Source organism: Balaenoptera borealis, assembly GCF_965194805.1.
Source record: "Balaenoptera borealis genome assembly, chromosome: 2".
NCBI lineage: Eukaryota > Metazoa > Chordata > Mammalia > Artiodactyla > Balaenopteridae > Balaenoptera > Balaenoptera borealis.
The window spans coordinates 52743377-52757636 of record NC_138867.1 but is presented as its reverse complement, the minus strand read 5'-3'; the positions used below and the strand labels follow the sequence as shown (position 1 = coordinate 52757636).

The window sequence follows — 14260 nt, the reverse complement described above, 5'->3', positions numbered from 1 at the left end:
CTGTCATCCTGGGTCTAAAGCTTAGGATGATGTGGAGCAGAGCACCTAGGAGTTAAGGGAAAAACTAATTCTGACTGAAAATAATGAAGTGACTTTTAAAACTATTAAAGAAAAGGATGATAATCACAAAAGTTGAAACTGACTTGTTTCCCCACATGAAAAAAAAAAAAAAAAAGATAAAGCTCTTGGAGAAATTCATTGTGTGAAATCAAAGAGTGAGAAAGAACTGTGAAGAAAATCTCCAAGTCACTATCATATTTAGGAAGAATATAAAGAAGAACCAGCATTCCAGAATCTCATACAGGTACTTCTGCCTCTCCATAAATTCTATTTTGTAAAAACAATTTTACCTCATAAGGATTTCTCATATTCTAGAAAACAAGGCATGACCTTTTCTCCCCAGAATATGGTTCAAATTTATATTCATCATCAAAGACCATAAAGTAGGCTCTATATTTTGAAGATTCTTTCAGAGACAGAAAGACTGTCAACAATTATCTCATTCATTTTTGTAATTTTAGCAACTTGCACAGTGCTTATAGTGGGTACTAAGTGTGTTTATTGAATGGATGGATGAATGTATGTATATAAGGATAGACTTCAGAGAGTACAATGAATATATTAGCATATTTCTGAGAATGTCCCAAATCAAGCTTCTCAACTATATTTTCAGAATGTATTGAATATTATTATGAATATATTTGAGGTACATTTCGTAGTTCTTATGAAAAAAACTTTAGAGGTTAATTCAGAGAGCCCTGAAATCAGTATTAAAAAGGGGATATGTCCTATCCTTCGTGTGTGATGGGACAGACAAAAGGTTAAAGCATGGTGTTTTATTGCTCTATATTCTTCATGTTACATAAGAATTTTGCTGTGTCAAAATTTGATTAATATAAATAAGACTTAGTAGAGGTGGAGTGATATTTTTAGTCACAAGCAGGTATAGAGTTACTCTGTTAATAGACATGAAAAGTTAATGCAAAATGGATTTTAAATTTCATCTTTATCTTCTATATCTTTAGGATTGCAGGGTCAAATATATTTATTAATCCTGCAAAATTAACTTTTTATATTGAATAAACTAAAATATATTGCAGGTTGCAACATATTCTATAACAACTACTGACATTTCAATATCGTTTTTAAAGTTATTGGGCTAAATTATATAATTCTTAAATGTTTTGTTTCTGTAACCAGGTAAGAAGTGAGAACCATGTGTTGTTGTTTTTTTTTTTAATTAGTTTATTTGGTTGCGCCAGGTCTTAGTTGTGGCAGGTGGGCTCCTTAGTTGCAGCTCACAGGCTCCTTAGTTGCAGCTCGTGGGCTCCTTAGTTGTGGCTTGCTGGCTCCTTAGTTGAGGCATATGAACTCTTAGTTGCGGCATGCATGTGGGATCTAATTCCCTGACCAGGGATCGAACCCGGGCCCCCTGCATTGGGAGCACAGAGTCTTAACCACTGCACCACCAGGGAAGTCCCAGAACCATGTGTTTTCTTTTTAAAAAGTATTTTTTTATTGTGATAGAACACAAATAACATGAAATTTGGCATTTTTACTATACAGTTCAGTGGCATTAATTACATTCACAAAGTTAAGCAACCACTGCCACTATTTATTTCCAAAATTTTTTTCATTACCACAAAGAGATACTGTGTAGCCATTAAGCAATAATTCCCCAATTCCCTGCTCTCCTTGGCTCCTGGCAACCTCTAATCTACTTTCTGTCTCTATGAATTTGCCTGTTCTAAGATATCTCACAGAAGTGGGATCATGCAGTATTCATCCTTTTATGTTTGGCTTATTTCACTTAACATAATGTTTTCAAGGTTCACTGTTACTGCATGATGTATGAAAACTTCATTCCTTTTCATGGCTGAATAATATTCCATTGTATGTATATACCATATTTTTTTAATCCATTAATTTGTTCTTAGATAATTGGGTTGTTTCCATCTGTTGGCTATAGTGAATAATGCTGCATTGAACACTGGCAAACAAGTATCTGTTTGAGTCCCTGCTTTCAATTCCTTTGGGTATATACCCAAGAGTAGAACTGTTATGTCACGTGGTGATTCTATGTTTAGCATTTTGAGAAAACTCCAGACTGTTTTCTTTTTTTTTTTCCAGTGCAATATGTCATTTTGCATCCCTGCTAGCAATGCACAAGGGTTCCAATTTCTCCACATCCTTGCCAACATTTGTTATTTTTTTTTTTAAATTATAGTCATTATAGTAGGTGTGAATCTCATTGTGGTTTTGATTTGCATTAATTCTCCTAATGACTAATGATGTTGTGTATCTTTTCATGTGTTTATTGGCTATTTGTATATACTCTTTGGAAGAATGTCTATTGAAGTCCATTGCCCATTTTTTAACTGGGTTGTTTGTCTTCTTGAGTTTTTATATGTTCTGGGTATTAAACCATTATCAGATATAATTTGCAAACATTTTCTCCTATTATGTGGGTTGTATTTTTACCTTCTTGATACTTTCCTTTTGATGCACAAAATTTTTAATTTTGATGAAGTTCAATTTATTTATTTGCTTATGCTTTTGGTGTCATACCTAAGAATCTGTTTGGTCACGAAGATTTACCCCTATATTTTCTTTTAAGAGTTTTATGTTTTATACTTAGGCCACTGATCCATTCTGAGTTAATTTTTGTACAAAGTATGAAGTAGGGGGTCCAATTTTATTCTTGTGCATGTGGAAATCCAGTTGTCCTAGCATTATCTGTTGAAGAGACTATTCTTTCCCCCATTGAATGGCCTTAGCACCCTTTCCAAAAATCAAGTGGCCATAGACATATGGGTTTATTTCTAGAGTTACTATTCCATTTCTATTCCATATCCTTTTGCTAGTATCATACTGTTTTGATTCCTGTAGTAAGTTTTGAAATAGAAAGTGTGATTCTACCACATTGTGCTTCTTTTTCAAAAATTTTTTTTGTTTACTCAGGGCCCCTTGATATTAAGGACCAGGTTTTCCATTTCTACAAAATGGGCTATAGTAATTTTGATAGGTATTGCATTGAATCTACTGATAGCTGTAGCTAGTACTGATATCTTAACAATATTAAGTCTTCTAATCCATGGACACAGGATATCTTTCCATTTATTTAGGTCTTCTTTAATTTCTTTCAGTTATGTTTTATAGTTCTCAGTATACAAGTAACCATCCTTGGTTAAATTTTTTCCTAGTTATTTATTCTTTTAGATGCTGTTGTAAATGAAACTGCTTTCTTAATATCCTTTTCAGATTGTTCTCTGTTGGTAAACACAACTGAGTGCTGTGTGTTGATGCTGTAACCTGAAACTTTGCTGGATATTTTATTAGTTCTAGTAGCTTTCTCTTAGATTCTTTGGGATTTTCTATATATAAGTTTACTTCTACCTTTCCAATTTGGATTCCTTTTATTTCTTGTTCTTATCTAACTGTTCTGGCTAGAATTTCTAGAGCAGTGTTGAATAGCAGTGGTTAAAGCAGGCATCCTTGTCTTGTTCTTAATCTTAGGGGGAAAGTTTTCAGTCTTTCACACTGAGTTTGATGTTACCTGTGAGTTTTTTTTTTATAAATGCCTGTTGTCATGTTGAGGAAGTTCCTTTCTATTCCTAGTATTCTGAATTTTTTGTAAAAAAGGTGCTTGATTTTGTCAAATGCCTGTATGCATTCTATTAATATGGTATAATATGGTATATAATATATGGTATATTAATCAAAATATTGATTTTCTTATGTTAGACCACCCTAGCATACTTGGAATAAATACCATTTGGTCATACTGTACAGTTTCCTAGTAATTTTTGAAGGATTTTGCATCTACATTTATAAGGGACATTGGTCTGTAATCTTTTTTTGTGATGTCTTTATATGGCTTTAATATTGGGACAATGCTGGCCTCATAGAATGAGTTAGGAAGTATTCCCTTCTCTTCAATTTCTTGCAAGAGTTTAACAAAGATTGGGGTTACTTCTTTAAATTTTGGTAGAATTCACCAGTGATGTCATTTGGTCCCTGCCTTTTTGGGAGGTTTTTGATTACTGATTCAAGTACTTTATTTGTTATAAGTGTGTTGAGATTTTCTATTTATTCTTAAGAAGTTTAGATAATTTGTGTTCCTAGAAATTTGTCCATTCTATCTAGGTTATCTAATTTGTTGTCATACAATTGCTCATAGTATTCTTGTATACTATTTTTTTTTTTTTTCTGTAAGGTTGGTAGTGAAGCCTCTACTTTTATTTCTGAGTCTAGTTATTTATTTGCATCTTCTTTTTTCTTTGTCGGTCTAGCTAAAGGGTTGCCAACTCTTTTGATATTTTAAAAGAACCAACTTTTGGTTTTGTTGATTTTTCTCCATTGTTTTTCTATTCTGTATTTCATTTACTGCCATTCTAATCTTTATTATTTCCTTACTTCTGCTAGTTTTAGGTTTAGATTGCTCCTCTTTTTCTAGTTCCTCAAGGTATAAAATTATGTTATTGGTTTGAGGATTTTTTTCTCTTTTAATGTAGGCATTTATAGTTATAAATTTTCCTCTGAGCACTGCTTTTGCTATATCTCATAAGTTTTGGTATGTTGTTTATTTTTCATTCATCTTGATGTATTTTATTTTTTTCTCCAGTTTTTTAAATTGAATATATTTGACATATGACATATAAATTTAAGGTATCAATTTGATACATTTATACATTTTAATATGATTGCCACTGCAACAATACTTAGTACATCTATCACATTGCATAATTATCCCTTTTTTCAGTGTTTGAGATAATTTTTAGTCTCTCAGCAAGTTTGATGATTGTAGTACAATATTGTTGTCTATATTAATTATGCTGTGCATTAGATCTCTATGGCTTATTTACCACTTGTTGCAAGTTTGGACCCTTAAACAACTTCAATCTTATTCCTCCACATCCCCACTACCCCTTGGTAACCATCATTTTACTGTTTTTTATGAGTTTTTCTTTTTTAGAGTCCACATGTAAGTCAAATTATACAGTATTTGGTCTTTTTCTGTCTGACTTATCTCAGTTGGTATATTTTCCTCAAGGTCCATCCATGTAGTCACAAATGGAAGGATATCTTCCTTTCTCATGGCTGAATATAATTCCCTTGTATATATACACCACATCTTTTTTATCCATTCATCCACTGATGGACATTTAGGTTTCCATATCTTGACTATTGTGAATAATGCTGCAATAAAAATGGGTGTACATATATATCTTCAAAATCCTGTTTTCATTTCCTTTAGGTATATACCCAGAAGTGGAATTGCTGGATCATATGGTAGATTTTTAATGTTTTGAGGAACCTTCATATTGTTTTCCATAGTGGTTGGACAAATCTACATTCCCACCAACAGTGTATAAAAGTTCTCCTTTCATCATATCCCCACAAGCATCTGTTGTCTTCTGTCTTCTTGAGGATAGTCATTCTATATAACAGGTATGAAGTGATATCTCATAGTTTTGATTTGCATTTCCATGATGATTAGTGATGTTAAGCATCTTTTCATGTGCTTGTTGGCTATTCTGATGTCCTCTTTGGAAAAAATGTCTATTTAGTTCCATGCAGTTTTTAATTGGATTGTTTATCTTTTTGTTATTAAGTTGTACGAGTTCCTTATATAGTTTGGATTTTAACCCCTTGCAAAATTGGCTTGCAAAATTTTTCTCCCATTCTGTAGGTTATCTAATTTTGTTAATTGTTCTTTTGCTGTGCAGAAGCTTTTAAGTTTGATGTTGTTCCATCTTTTGATGTTTGCTTTTGCTGTCTGTGCTTTTGGCATCATATCAGAAAATCATTACCTAGACCAATGTTGAGGAACTTCTTCCTTATGTTTTCTTCTAGTTTTTATGGTATCAGATCTTATGTTTAAGTCTTTGATTCATTTTGGGTTAATATTTGTGAGTGGTATGAGACAGTGGTCCAAATTCATTATTCTGCATGTGTTTCTCCAGTTTTCCCAGCACCTTTTCCCATTGGGTGTTCTTGGCTCCCTTGTTGAATATTAGTCTACTGTATATGCTAGGATTTGATTCTGGGCTCTCTATTCCATTCCATTGTTCTATGTGTATATTTCTGTGCCAGTACCATACTTTTAAAAAATTACTATGGCTTTATAGTATAGTTGGAAATCCAGACGCATGATACCTCCAACGTTATTTTTCCTCAAGATTGCTTTGGTTACTTAGAGTCTTTTGTGGTTTCACACAAATTTCAGGATTGTTTCTTCTATTTCTGTTAAGAGTGCCTTTGGTATCTGATGAGTACTGCATTGAATCTGTAGATGGTATTGGGTAGTATGAACATTTTAACAACATTAATTCTTCCAATCCATGAACATAGGATGTCTTTCCATTTTTTTGAGCCTTCTTCAACTTCTTTAATCAAAGTCTTATAGTTTTCATAGTATATATCTTTCATTACCTTGGTTAAATTTGTTCCTAAGTATTTTCTTGTATTTGATGCTGCTGTGAATGGGATAGTGTTATTTCTTTTCCAGATGTTTCATCATTAGTGTGAAGGAATGCAACTGAATTCTGTATGTTGATCTTGTATCCTGCTACTTTACTGAAATAATTGATTAGTTCCAACAGTTTTTGATTGACTCTTTGGGATTTTCTATGTATAATATCATATTAGAAATCATGTATCAGCAAATAGCAACAATTTTACTTCTTTCTTTCCAGTTTGGATGCCTTTGTTTGTCTTGTCTAACTGCTCTAGCTAGGACTTCCAGTACTATACTGAATAGGAGTGGTGAGAGTGGACATCCTTGTCTTGTTTCTGATCTTAGAGGAAAAGCTTTCAATTTTCTCCATTGAGTGTAATGTTAGCTGTGGGACTGTCATAAATGGCCCTTATTATGTTTTGGTTCATTCCCTCTATACCTAATTTGTTGAGATTTTAAAAATCATGAATGGATGTTAAATTTCATCAAATGAAATGATCATGTGATTTTAATCTTTGATTTTGTTAATGTGATATATTCCATTTATTGATTGCATATGTTGAGCCATTCTTGCATCCCAAAGATAAATCCCACTGATCATGGTGTATAATCCTTTTAATGTGTTGTTGAATTTGGTTTGCTACTATTTTGTTGAGAATTTTTGAATCTATACTCATCAGGGGTACTGGCCTATAGCATTCTTTTTTTTTTTATGGTACTCTTATCTGGTTTTGGTATCAGGGTAATACTGGCCTTGTAAAATGAATTTGGATGTGTTCCCTCCTCCCAATATTTTGGAAGAGTCTTTGAAGAAGACTGGTATTAATTCTTCTTAAAATGTTTGGTAGAATTTGCCAATGAAGCTGTCTGGTCCTAGGGTTTTTTGTGTTGGGAGGTTTTTGATTACTGATTCAATCTCTTTATTCCTTATTGGTCTGTTCAGATTTTGTATTTCTCCCTGATTCAGCCTTGGAAGGTCATGTGTTTGTAGAAATGTATGCATTTCTTCTAGGTTTTGTAATCTCTTATGATCCCATTATTTCTGTAGAATCAACTATAATATCTCCTCTTTCATTTATAATTTTATTTGAGTCTTCTCTCTTCTTTTTTCTTGGTAAATGTAGTTATAATTTTGTCAATTTTGAAGAACCAGCTCTTGGTTTTGTTGATCCTATTGTTTTTTCTGGCCCCTATTTCATTTATTTCTGCTTTGATCTTTATTACTTCCTTCTTCTGCTTACTTTGGGCATAATTTATTCTTTTTCTAATTCCTTGAGGTATAAAGTTAGATTGTTTATTTGTGATTTTTCTTAATATATGCATTTATTGCTATAAACTTTCCTCTGAGACTGCTTTTGCTGTATCCCACAAGGTCTATGTTGGATTTTCATTTGTTTTAAAATAGTTTATTTATCTTTTGATTTCTTCTTGACCCACTGGTTGTTCAGAATGTATTGTTCAGTTTCCACATATTCGTAGATCTTCTCTTGATTTCTAGTTTCATACCACTGTGATCACAAAAGATAGCTGGTATGATTTCAGTCTTCTTAAATTTGCTAAGATTTGTTTTGTTTCCTATCATATGATCTAACCTGGAGAATATTCTGTATGTACTTGAGAAAGATGTATATTTTGCTCCATTTGGATGGAATATTATATATATATATATATGTGTGTGTGTGTGTGTGTGTGTGTATATATATATATATATATATATATATATATATAATATTCCATTTGTTCTAAAGTGTGGTTAACATTTCAACATATCCTTGTTGATTTTCTGTCTGGATGACCTATGCATTGTCAATAGTGGGGTACTGAAGGACCCTACTATTATTGTATTGTTGTCTATTTCTCTCTTAAGATCTGTTAGTATTTGCATAGTATATTTCACTGCTCAGGTGTTGGGAGCATATATATATTTATGACTGTTGTATCTTCTTGAGTATTGACCCCTTTATCATTATATAATGACATTCTTTGTCTCTTGTTGCCATTTTTGGCTTGAAGTCAACTTTGATATAAATATGGCTACACCCACTTTATTTTGGTTATTGCTTGCTTGGAATGTCATCTTTCATCCTTAGAGTCTATGTCTGTAGTTAGAGCTGAAATGAGTCTCTTGCGGGCAGCAAAGAGTTGGGTCTTGTATTTTTACCTGTGCCTTTTGATTGGTGAGTTCAACACATTTACATTTAGGGTGATTATTGATATGCAAGCACTTGATACTGCCATTTTATCTTTCAACTTCTGGTTATTTTGTATCTTCATTATTTTCTTTTTCCTTCTGCTTCTCTTTATGTTTGTATATTGGTGGTTTTCAATGATCAGTTTTTCAGTCTCCCCCTTTTTTACATTTTGTATCTCTATTCCACATTTCTGCTTTGTGGTTACCATGAGGCTTATATAAAATATCTCATAGATAAAATTGTCCTTTTTCTGCTGATAGCAACTTATCTTTTTTCAGCTATAAATGTTCTTCCTTTTTACTCCTCCCCTTTTTATATTTTTGATATCACAAATTACCTCTTTTTGTGCTGTGAATTCATTAACAAATTGTAGCTATACATATTTTAATGCTCTTTTCCTTTAACTTTTATGTTAGAATTAAGTGCTTAACATACTATTCTAACATACAGTTTTCTAATTCTATCACAATTATCAGAGTTTTGTGTACTTTTTTTTTTTAATGTTTCCCTAATTAGCATCTATTCACTTCAGCTTGAAGTACTCCTTCTAACGTTTCTTGCAAGGTAGGTCAAGTGGTGGCAAACTCCCTCAGCTTCTGTTTGTCTGGGAAAGACTTTATTACTCCTTCATATCTGAAGGACAACTTTGCCAGATAGAGTATTCTTGGCTGGAAATTGTATATTTTAATACTTTGAATATCTCATCCCACTCTCTCCTGGCCTGTAGAGTTTCTGCTGAGAAATTCACTGATAGCCTAATGAGGGTTCCTTGGTAGGTTACTTTCCTTTTTCCCCTGGCTGCCATTAAAATTCTTTATCATTGACGTTTTACAGTTTCATTATAATGTCTTGAAAAAGGTCTTTTTGCATTGAGATAATGAAGTGTTCTGTTAGGTTTGTGGACTTGTATGTCTAATTACTTCCCAGGCTTGGGAAGTCTCAGCTATTATTATTATTTTTTTTAAATAAACCCTCTGCCCCTCCTCCCTTTCTTCTTCTGGCATACCTATTATTATTACTTTGGCTTTCCTAATGGAGTCTCATAATTCTTGTAGGGTTTCTTCACTTTTTAGAAATCTTAGTTCTGTCTCCTCTTCTACCTGAATCATTTCTAAATTCCTATCCTCCAGATCACTAATTAATTAATTCTCTCTTCCATCTGATCTGCTCTATTTTTAATACTTTCTAATGCATTCTTCATCTCATTTATTGAGTTCTTTAGCACCAGAATTTGTTTGTTTGGTTCTTTTTTTTTTTTTAATAATTTCAATTTCTTTGGTAAAATACTCCTCCTGTATGTTAATTTTATTCCTGCATTCAATGAATTTGCTTTTCTGAGTTTTCTTTCAGATTGTTCAATTTCTTCATAACAGCTACTTGGAATATTGCAACCTAACTCATAAAGAATTCAATGTCTTTGAGTTTAGTTGGTGGAGATTTGTCATTTTCTTTTTGAGATACCAAATTACCATGATTTTTCATAGTGTTTGATGAAATGTGCCTCTGTCATCACATTTGAAGTAGTAAACACCAACTTTCTTATTTTGGAAGGTTTTGTTTACTTTGAGTCTAACAAACAGTTAAACAGATTGGCAATTAGAAACCTTTCTTTGTTTTCCAGAAGGTGGACTACAGCACAAATTTTCAGTTTCTCTTACCAGAGCTGATGTGCTGCTAAAGTTGGGAGCATGTGCATAAAAATGCTGGCATAAAAAGACAAAAAGTGGGTGGCAGAGTGTAGGGAGGTATGGGCTTGGTGTCTGGGGCTTTGGGTGTGCCCATGGCTCAGTAGAGAGATCTTAGAGTTAAGGAGTCTCAGAGGTCGATGGGTTGACCTCTTACTGAAATCCTGGGGCAGACAGCAGGAAATGTGTCCCTTCAGTGCTCTTTGTGTGTCTTCCCTCTTCTATGACCTCCCCCAGTCATGGAGGTCCCTCCTCAGAAAGAGCACTGTGTTCTGTCCAGCTGCAGCCTGTGTGGCCTGGCAGACTTTCACTCACCACTCTCTCTTTCCGCCTATTAGAGAAGTCACTCCTGCCAGGTGCTGCTGCTGTCACTGTCCCCCTTGGCTTTGTAGCCTTCTCCAAGTCCAATCCACCCACTTTCAGATGCACAGATGGATGGATCTCATGTGTGTCCTAGTGTGCTGTGCAGAGAGGCATTTTTGCTCACTAACAGATCTCCAAAGAGTTCTAAATTAAAGGGGAGATAAAAAAAGGAACAACTCACACGACCATGATGGTGACATCACTCCATCATGAGGTATCCTCTAATTTCCTTTGCACTTTATTCTTTGACCCACTGTTTGTTTAAAGTGTGTTATTTAATCCCTATTTGTGAGCTTTTCAAGTTTCCTTCTTCATTGATTTCTAGCTTATTTCATTGTGGTTGAGAAGATACTTTGTATGATTTCAAATCTTTTTAAATTTATCAAGACATGTCTTGTGGCAGTACCACGTCTTTATTTTTATAACTTATCAATTTAAGTACAAAAAATAAATGTGATTTACTTGTTTTTTTTCCCTTTAATTTTGGAGGACTATAATACTTGCCATTAAGGTATGTAATTTATGATAATTATATTTACATTTTTATACATAAATTATGGGTTTATATTATCCTATTTCTAATTGGCTACAGTTGGGCTAAATGTGGTACATTTTATTTATGATGCCAGGATAAATACATAATAAACACCAGAAAACCATTTGTCTATTAAAAAGCAAACAACCATTACATAATCAATCATTTAGATACTAGTTTTGAGTGAGTGGTTGTTTGTCTAAAATTTAGATAAATATAATCCCTAATTAATTTTTGTCTGTTTTATTTTAAACAAAAAGTATTATATAAAATGTATGTTCAATTAGATGTTATAATGTAATCATTTACACTCAAAATTAAGAATATTTTCCACGTAACAAGATTTAATGGTTTTCTTATGTAAAAAATATACAATCCCTTATTTATTTACCTTTATTTATAATAACATGGAATTCAGAATAACTAGATCTTATCAATGAGTCTATTTGTAGTTACACACTGTAATGCTAAAAATTGAGGTTCAGTGGTAAATTTTTTACAGTATATTTATTTATTTAGTTTGGAGATTTTAACCTAATTTCCAGCATATTACAAAGGTATCTCTTGTCAGGAAATATTTCAAAGAGCCTCATTTAGGTTGTGAAACAGTGTACTGGATCATTTTAATTATCAGTAAGTCCTTCAGGATAGATATGTTCTCCAATTTACAAATTAAAAATACAAAAAGGGCTTGAGGCTTTGACAGTTTATTGGTTTGCCACGGGTCACATCATAAGTGATGGATCTGCATCATAAAGCCAGTTTCTGTTTATATACCTATGACAGTACATTAAATTCCAGATATTTCAAAATGTAAGACAATGCAAAATTCTCTCATTAGCTTGACATTTTATACTGAAACTATTTCAAGCAAACTGCCTTTTGAGAAGATAATTATTTTTAAAATAATTTTATCTATTTTTACTGGATATATAAATATATCCCACCTTATTTTAAAAATCTTTTCTTTGACACTAAAATACTGAGCAACCTGATTAGTTAGAAGACATTGAGGTAGTAGTCAACCAAAATGGCAACACAGGAGATTGCTGAGCTCTCCTACTCCCACAGACAAAATGAATGTAGAGCTACACATGGAGAAATTCCCTCTGAAAGAGATCCGGAAAGTAGCTGAGTGATCCTATATGTCAGATGAATGGAAAAATAGCCACAGTGAATTGGGTAGGAAAGGTTGAGGCACACTCTTGCCATAAACCCCACCCCTTACACAGTGCTGTATAATTGGGGATGAACCTCCGAATCCCAGCTTCTCCCTGAGGAGCAAAGGATTTGGACCCTATATCTAGTATTCCAACATTTAAGACTCTCAGTAGAGGGAGTTTCAAAACACCTACCTCAGAAATCTAACTGGGCTTGGGTCCATGAGAACCACAAGATGACAGCAAACAAACAAACAAAGAAGCAATTCTTAATGGGCATACTAGAACTGCCATGGCTAACTCACTGCAGAGGGATCAGGCAAAATCACTCATACACCAGTCTTTCCCTGAGAGAAGTTTATCTGCATACTTTAAAAGCTTCTGCCTCAGGGCCAGGCTTCTAATTTAGATGGCTCTAGGGTCTGGCCTGCATCCTCCCAAGAGACTGGGGAAGCCAGGGGATACCTCTCCTGCCTTCTCTGTCCAGCCTGATACAAGTCACCAGTACTTACTTGGAAGGAGCATGTAAACACATTTGCACCCCAGATTTTATGGCTGCCAAACAAGGTATGGGTCCCCAGATCACCTGACTCTGATAGCTAAAGGTCTTCCATTCCCACAGAACTGTGGCAAACAAAGAAGCAGTTTTTTTTTTCCAAGGAGTTGAGGCCATTTAATTGATTTTTGCTTTGAAAACTTTACATCATTGTTAGAAGAAATTATTTAAAAAATTTTTCTCCAATTCCATCTTCCGATACAAAGTTAGTTTTTGTACTTTCTCCTAATTTTGGGCAATAGGTAGACATAATTTTTATTTTTTAACATGAAATCTATAATTTTGTTTACAAATAATAATTGGTTTACAAATAATTTTGTTCCACTCTTTTTTAACATATCTTGAAAACACATTTCCATGCCTTCTCATAGTCTTTTAAAAAATATTTATTTATTTATTTGGCTGCATCAGATCTTAGCTGCAGCACGCGGGCTGTTAGTTATGGCATGTGGGATCTAGTTCCCTGACCAGGGATCAAACCCGGGCGGCCTTGCAGTGGGAGCGTGGAGCAAAGAAGCAATGCTTAACTGGCTATCCCACCAGGGCTCAGTGCAGATGAAGCAGGCAGAACAGCCTCTCAGTTTTTTCCTGAAAGGGGTTTATCTACATATTTTAAAAGCTGCCACTTGAGAGCCTGGCTTCTAAGCTGGTAGGCATCTAGGGGCAGCTGTGATCCTCGCTAGAGACCAGAGAAGTTGGCGGATATCCCTCCCACCTTCTCTCTCTAGCTCACTCCAATAATGAAACCAAGTTGCCAGTATCTCCCTAGAAGGAGTTTGTAAAAACATCTGGGGTACCCCAGGTTTTGTGGCTGCCACTGAAAGATGGGCCCCAGATTGCTTAGCTCTAGTAGCCAATGGGATTTTCATTCACAAGTTCCACAGGACTGTGTAAAATAAAGAAACAGTTCTTAATGGACCAAGGAGCACGACCCCTCCTCCCTGGCTATAAACCTGGGCCCATTATAGAGGGAGCAGGGGAAAATGTCCATTTCCCACTTTCACCCTGGAAGAGGCTTAACTACTTACTTTCCCAGCTGCTGCTTGAGGGACCACCTTCAATCAAGCTGCATCTAAATGCTGACTGTGATCTTCCCCTTTGGGACACTGATGGGTCTTGATACACCCTCAGCTACTGGGAGCCACTAAAAATAAAGGAGGAGGCATGGACAATCACAAAAATTTAGGACACAACTAGGTGCTTGGGCTGGGCTGATAGATAAGGTTCATCTCCTAATTGAGACAACTCTGTCAAGACTGGGAGAGGTGTCTATTTTATCTACTGCACAAAAACCGAAATAGAAAGTCAA

The 14260-nt window shown here is 34.3% G+C and overlaps 1 protein-coding gene across 10 annotated transcripts in view; it reads right to left on the bottom strand.

Moving 5' to 3' along the window:
- RNF180 (ring finger protein 180) overlaps window positions 1-14260 on the bottom strand; it is a 285865-nt gene that overhangs the window by 8585 nt on the left and 263020 nt on the right. The window contains exon 8 of one of the 10 annotated variants that reach the window (XR_014242111.1): window positions 13980-14095. The exons of the other annotated variants lie outside the window; for them this stretch is intronic. The gene's annotated coding sequence lies outside the window, so the exon portion shown is untranslated. The remainder of the gene's footprint in view (window positions 1-13979; window positions 14096-14260) is intronic. 10 annotated transcript variants of the gene reach the window in all.